A 7,785-nucleotide genomic window follows, 5' to 3' on the forward strand; every position below is an offset into this window, starting at 1 on the left:
TTCCTCTCCGCCCAGCGCAGCCCTCACACGCTGCCTGCGCTTCGCCTGCGATGCAACCCCAGCGTGACACGGCCCCCGGACAACTCCTACACGATCCCCGGACAGCTCCCACACGGCCCCGGACAGCTCCCACACGGCCCCCGGACAGTTCCCACACGGCCCCGGACAACTCCTACACGATCCCCGGGCAGCTCCCACACGGCCCCCGGGGCAGCTCCCACACGGCCCCCGGGGCAGCTCCCACACGGCCCCGGGCAGCTCCCACACGGCCCCGGGCAGCTCCCACACGGCCCCGGACAGCTCCCACACTGCCCCCGGACAGCTCCCACACGGCCCCGGACAGCTCCCACACGGCCCCGGGCAGCTCTCACACGGCCCCCGGGCAGTTCTCACATGGCCCCCGGGGCAGCTCCCACACGGCCCCCGGGCAGTTCTCACACGGCCCCCGGAGCAGCTCTCACACGGTCCCAGGACAGCTCCCACACCAGTCCGGGCTGCCGCAGCTTGCCCGCTGGCACTTGCCAGCCCGTCGGGGACCCAGCTTGGAGCAGCCTGGCCTTGAGGGACTGCAGCCTGTGAAAGAGTGCCCCACGCTGCAGCACTTCGGGGAGAGCTCTTGTCCGAGGGATGGACTCGCTCTGGACGGACTCCTGGAGAAGTCTCCCGTGGGATGGACTCGTGTGGCACAACTTCATGCAGGACCACATCCCGGGGGAGGGACCCCGATCTGGAGTAGGGGAAGGACTTCCCTCCCTGAGCAGGGGCAGGAACAGCGTGTGATGGACTGACCAGAACCCCCATTCCCATCTCCCAGGTTTTTAAAGTCTGTTTTTATTGCCCGTTTTCATGCTCTGATTTTGTTGGCAATAAATTCAATTACTACCCCCAAGCTGAGTCTGTTTTATCATGACTGTGTTTACTGAGTGTTCTCTCTCTGCCCTTAACTCATGGGTATTGTATTTTCTCTTCCCTGTGAGGGGAGAGTGACAGAGTGGCTTTGGTGGGTGCCTGGCATCCAGACAGGGTCACAGCAGCAGGTGACCCCATGGAAGGGCAGGGCCTGCCGTGTATCTGATCAGAACCCCCTGGATCCTGTTGGACTTCAGCCACTAGACCTGAAATGGTCTTGGGGTTTGTGGGGAAAGAATCTGCAAACAGGCAAAATCATATTGGAGTCCAAAATACAAGGAGAGACAGAATGGTTTCCCCCCATAATTCATAACCATCATTTGAGTAACCGTCTGTGGTGGAATTTGGGACATGGCTCTTGTGGCTCTTGCTAAAGCTAAGTTTGGCCAAGTTACAATTTTTTTAGGTGTAAAAAAAGGGAAGGAAAGGTATAATTGCACATTTTTTTAATACAGTTTTGTAATGGTTAAAAGATCCTGAATGCCCTGAGTATGCTTTGGTTCTGACTTCAAAGTTACTCTCCCCAAAAGATTTGGTTTCACAGCTGTGATCCTTCCCGTTGTTCCCCTTCCCTATTTATTGGAACAACAGTCATAACCCCTCTGAATTTTGTCATGTCTTTCTGTACATGACATTAATACTTCGCTATCCATCCTGGAAATATTCCCATGATGCTGTTTGAGAAGAATGTGATCAGTCTGTTTAAACAGAGCTGCCTTCAGATCTATTTAATATTGAAGAACATAATCAGTCATTCCTTGCAGGTTAGGTCTGCTCTGTGTAATGGGTGGGATTCATCTCTATTTTAAGCTGCCTGGGAAATTGCTATCTGAGCAAGTCATGTGGATTTTCTTTCAGAAGAGTGAGAATCTTGGAGAGATTGGGAAGAAACGGGCATCCCCAAAAGAGAATCCAGGCTTTCCTTCTGAAATATTGACCTTGATTTGGGATGGATTCTGGATCCATCTTGGCTTGCTGTCACCTGGAACAGCCGTGGCCAGTGGTACAGAGATGGATGGCACCTGAGCTGTGTTTTACCCCACATTTGTCTTCAGCTGACACTTCCAGCAGTAACACAAGAGGTTTCACATGTTCATTTCACTCCAGATTTTATCCGTATTTTTACATCTGGCTACTGGAGCATCCCCCTCCAGAGATGCTCAGGCAAGAAATTGAAGGGCAGAACACCAACCTGTATCTGACCAGTTTAGCTGCAGTTCATTTCTGATGCAAAGTTGTGGGGCTTTTTGTTTGTTTGGGTTTTTCAGGTTTTTTTGGTTTGTTTTGCTTTTTTGATCAAGATAACTGAAAAGGGGTAGCACTGGGAGGAAGAAATCATCTCTGCAAGAGCTGGTGGTTCATTTATCTGTATCTAAGTAGGCCTCAGTTGCCAGCTGATCCCAAGATGTGCTAGGAGAGAGCAAGAAAACACATTGTCAGGCTTCCTGCTTGAACAAATGGAGTTATTTGGCCAGAGATTGGGCATAATTTATATGAACTCACTGCTTTCAGTTGATGTAAACAGAGCACGCTCGCAGCAAATTTATTTTCCCTCAGTTACCATGAAGGAAGAAGCAACAGATTTTTCTTCATGCTGGAAGAAGACAAAGACTTTAGGGAAGAGGTCCCTAGAGCTAGGTCACAGAGGCTATTTTGGACATATTTGTTCATTCCTCCAGTGCAGTTCCCCTCAAATCATACCGCCCTGCATATAAGCAGAAATGTGCACACAATGCTCACACTAAGGACTGGAAACCACCGCTGGGTTTTAGGCATCAGATCTCCCTGGACTGCACCTTCCCAGACTGTAGCCTGAGGGTGTGGGCACAGGGGAGCAAGGGACAGCACTCATGCAGTGATAGCCAAGGGCAAAACCTTCAGCAAACCTGCTGTGAGCAGATCAGGTGAAGAAAATATTCTCGCAGTCTGATGAAAAGGCTGCAGTCTCAATTGGCAGGGCAATGTGGAGAAAAGCCATGGCACCAATCTCCTGAAATCCTTTAGCTCAGCCTCCCTGGGCAGTGCCAAGGGATGGAGTCAAGCATCTGGAGAAGGGGGACACACACACATCACCAGGAAAAGTTAGGCAGAAGGAAATGCCAGGGAAAGATTGGTGCCTGCAGGAGTTGACTTGGACTGAGTACCTGGAAGCTCTTTCCAAAGGGAATTCTCAGCCATGACCCAAACTCTCGTTTTGCTCACTGAAAGCTGCGAGCAGCACCTCTCCCACAGCACCCAACAACCCTGCCCCTGAGCACTCATGGAGGAGATGGAAAGAGTAAATTTCAAATTCAGTCACTGCTCTGTTTCGAGAACATGCCTGATGGGACAGGACAAGGCCTGAGTCCCTGCTGTTATGAATTCTGTGGGGAAAGGTTTGTGTGTCTTTCCCCTCACAGCTGTTCTGCTTTGAAAATGCAACTGAAGCCCAGCTGGGGGAAGGGTGTGAATACCACCTTCCTCTTTTTGCCTGGGTGAAGTGGAACAGCTCCATGAAATCCACGGTTTCACTGCAGGGTGTGCAGCTCTTCTACAAAGGGCGGGAGACTCTGAACAACCCCACCTGCTGCAGGCTGAGGGGAGCAGTGAATGTGCCTGGCAGATGGGCACTGAGCATCCACAGCAGGAGGAAAAAGAGTCCTTTTCCCAGCCTGTGTGCTGCAGGTGTTTTTGGACACCACTGGCAGCAGAAGCACAGAAGATTGGGGATTTTAGAGTGGGGTGCACTCTGCACAAAGTTAGAAAGCCCTTTTCCAGAATGGTACTTTTCCCTCTCCTGGTCCCAAGAAGGTAAATACCTCATAATAACAGTAAAGACATAATAAAATTGTGTCCAATCTTTTTATTTCTTCTTCTTTTGTATAAACTAAATGCACTGAACCCTTTAGAGCTCCTTTTCTGGCAGTTTCTCCTGCCATCCAATCATTTGTGGCTCCTTTTTTGTACCTTCCCAGCTTTTCTTTAGAGCAGCCGATGCCAAAACCTGATGTAGCATTTCAGTGCTGATCCCACTAATGCCATGTTCAGAGTTAACATCACCCTGCTCCTGCCCTGCTTGTACACTGTTAATCCAAGCATCCCATTAACCTTTTTTGGCCACGATGTAACTGTGGGAGCTCAGGCTGACCTGCTTATCCTTCCACTGCCAAATCCTTTGCTGAATCCATTCCTGCTGGGAGATACAGCCTCCTGTTCTGGAGATGTGGCCTTCATTCCTGATTCCTAAAAGTGCATTTGGGCAGTCAGCTGCTTAAATACTTTTCACTTAAGTGAGTCAAGCTTATCTAGAAGTCAAGATCATTCCATTGCAGCCATTCCTGCCTCTTTGTTTACCATTCTGCAGAAGTCACACACCTTAATCAGCAGAGGAGTTATATTTACTTCCAAATCAGTGATTCAAATATTTAATCTCTTCAGGCCTAACACTGCTTGTAGTGCAATCTTAATCAAAACATGCCCATTTGAAGCTTTCCCAGTGATAAATGCCTTGAGGGATGTCAGTTTACCTGTTGCTAAACTATTTGTGTTATTTTGTGGTACTGTACAGTGTTGGACAGATTGAGACAGGATATGAAGTCAAACCTCACAGGAATATTGCTGAATGACCTGTCAAGTTGTGCAAGCCCCATCCCTCAAAGTGTTCAAGGCCAGCTTGGATGGGGATCTGAGCAACCTGGTCTAGAGGAGGGTGGCCCTGCCCATGGCAGGGGGTGGGAACTGGATGATCTTTAAGGTCTCTTTCAACCTAAACCCTTCCCTTCCCTTCCCTTCCCTTCCCTTCCCTTCCCTTCCCTTCCCTTCCCTTCCCTTCCCTTCCCTTCCCTTCCCTTCCCTTCCCTTCCCTTCCCTTCCCTTCCCTTCCCTTCCCTTCCCTTCCCTTCCCTTCCCTTCCCTTCCCTTCCCTTCCCTTCCCTTCCCTTCCCTTCCCTTCCCTTCCCTTCCCTTCCCTTCCCTTCCCTTCCCTTCCCTTCCCTTCCCTTCCCTTCCCTTCCCTTCCCTTCCCTTCCCTTCCCTTCCCTTCCCTTCCCTTCCCTTCCCTTCCCTTCCCTTCCCTCTATATAGAAGAGAAATATAAAATAAATAGAATATAAGTATAAATAGAATTCTCTTCTATTTTTCTCTGAACAGAGCTGGCATCAGTGGTGCCTTTGCAGCCACTGGCTTCTGATCCAGTGAGACAGAAAATACACAGCTACCCTAAGTTGAGCACAACACTTTTAAAAGTTACCAGATCAATACTTTGTAAAGATTCCAGCATTGGTTCAGCACTGACAGCTGCAGCATACAGCTAAAATCTACTTTTATTTCCACCAAGGTGCACTCTGCATAGCATGTGGACAGCAAGCATCTCTCTGTTTCCTTTTTGTGTTTTGAACCATTTAGATCAACTTTCCACCTCACCTGTGCACGCTCTGTGGACATCTGGAGTCTCCAGCTGTAGCACCTGTGGTGAGAAGCTCCTTGCAGCCAGTCATGTTCATGCTCATGGTGTAACAAATGTTCCATGGCAGCAGGGTGTGCAGGAGGACACGCTGGGCATCCCAAATTATCACAGCAGCTCCTCAGGCTTCATTCAGGTAACTTTTTTAAGCAGAAGAAGGCAGGCCAGATGACTATGACTCCCCAGACTGATGGAAAACCCTCCAGCATAATTTTATTCAAGATATTCCAGTTCTGTAGAGCTTTTTGTGGGGAAAGGAAGGGGAAGAGGAGAAGATGGTTAGGGAAGGAAGGAGCCCTCAGGCAAGTTTTCACTCTTGAGTTCCCCTCTATCCTATTTGAAGCAGATTGAAGGCTGGCATCTGCAGCCTCCCTGGCCAGTCTGAGCTGACAGGAAATCAAGCAGGATCCTACAGAGCCATTTGAATTTGGCAGTTTTCCAGTGCCATGTTTTTGGCCTGGAAAAAAATGACAGCTAGTTTTGTACTCTTAAGTCTGTGTTAGAGGTAATTCCAGAACTGAATAGCCATTTCACTCTCTTTTAAGCCCCTCAACTCCCTCACTCTTTCCAAAGAGCTGAGCAGTCAACTAAATAAATAAATCAATCACTATATGTGGTGATTGTAACCTTAGTGTAAGAAAGACTAATTAAAGTCATAATGAAATAATTACAGACTGCATTGTTCAATGTAGAGAATGAAAAGGGCAACTGTTCCTGGCTACCCTTGGAGAGATCATTTAATAAAAGAGAACGAGACAGAGACAATTGCAATACAAGCTGCAGGACAAAGCAGTAAACTCTGTTTCCTCATATTTAGGATATCAGTCACTTCTGACAATTGCACAAGCTGAACAAAATCAGATTCCTCTTTACAGTGACCCAAGAGCTTCCTTTGCTAAGGCTGTTTTTTTTTATTTTTGGCAGTGACAGCCTTGAGCATATTTTCCTGTGAGAGAACTGTAAATACCTCACATGCCTTTGCACCCTCGTGTTGCAAAAGGCATTAAGGACACCCAAGTACAGAGTTGTTACAGCAAAGCAGGAACCAGTTCCTGGCATGACTGAACAACTCAAAGAAAAGGTTGTTTTCAAGCATGGCATAAAACTGCAGATCCATTCTCTTTCCTAACTAGGTTTTCAGCACTTTTTTGCTAGAAGTGAGGAAATTTTTCTCAGAGCAGCATGAGCACGCTCATCGTTAGCAACAAACCAACCACAAAGCTTTTTGCCTAGACAAAATACATTTTTAAAAAAAGGAGAGGAGAGGTTTATCTGGTTCCCATCTCGGTATCAGCTGAGGCACCAGCTGCTTGTCTGAGGCAGGCAGGTTGCTGGCAGTGAGGAGCAGAGCAGGTGTCTCCTGTCAGGCTCTCACAGTCAGAACACATCCCCATTCTCTCGCTGCTCCCAGAGAGGTGCAGGAGCCTGGGCAGTGACCTGCCATGAGCAGGGAAGCAGTCACAACTCTCCTTAGTTTTCTTAGCTCAACCAGCATGCACCAACTTGGCATTGAAGAATTGTTTTCAGCTTATTCTTGCTTCAATACTTTTTTTTTTCTGTCTTCCCCTCTTCTCCTGGGTTGCCCAGTCTTTGCCAAAACACAAGATCAGGCTGCAGCTCTGCGTGCAGGGGGGTGAGGGCACGTGCAATAGTGCATTTTCTGTATGTTGAGGTCAAGATGCATTCCACAGGCATGGTGAGAGGGATATGGAATGGAAAGACATGAGGGATCTATGTCCTGTCCCACACAGGACCAAAATCTTGTTAGTGAGAGCCTTGCCATGTACGCAGTTACTTAGAGCTAGAGGAAGTGGCCTCAAGCTGCACCAAGGAGGTCCAGGCTGCTCACCAGGAGGAATTTCTTCATGGAAAGGGTTGTTAAGCATTTGAAAGGATGCCAGGGAGGTGGCAGAGTCACTATCCCTGGAGATCTTCAAGGGACAGCTAGATGTGGCACTCAGTGCTCTGGGCTTGTTGACAAGGTGGGATCGGGCACAGGTTGGACTCAACGACCTTAGAGGTCTTTTCCAATCTAAATTATTTTGTGATACTCAAAGCAAAAAAGGGAGGAAAAACTCCAATCATTAAAGGACATATGGCAAAACAAACCCTCTTGGCAAGATCCTGGAAAATAGAGAAAAACTCTAGTGCCAGCTGTGTGCCTGCAGAGCCACAGCCTCCTAGACTGCTGCTGCTGCTGAACTCCCCATGCTTGCAAAAACTCCTGCTCTTTCTTTGTGGCCCAAAAGAATGCTCTGCCCAGGCCTGTAGTACCACAGACCTGCTGACCCACCTCACCAGGTGCTGGCATGACAAAGCTGGTACCTTCTTCCATATCCTGGAAGTTGGGAATGGAACCTTCTTCTGAGCCCCTGCGGCTGTGTTCTGATGGACGTGTCTATGAGTTGGTGTTGCTGTGTTCTCCCTTCAGATAC

Source organism: Prinia subflava, chromosome 3, assembly GCF_021018805.1.
Source record: "Prinia subflava isolate CZ2003 ecotype Zambia chromosome 3, Cam_Psub_1.2, whole genome shotgun sequence".
NCBI classification, from domain to species: Eukaryota; Metazoa; Chordata; class Aves; order Passeriformes; family Cisticolidae; genus Prinia; species Prinia subflava.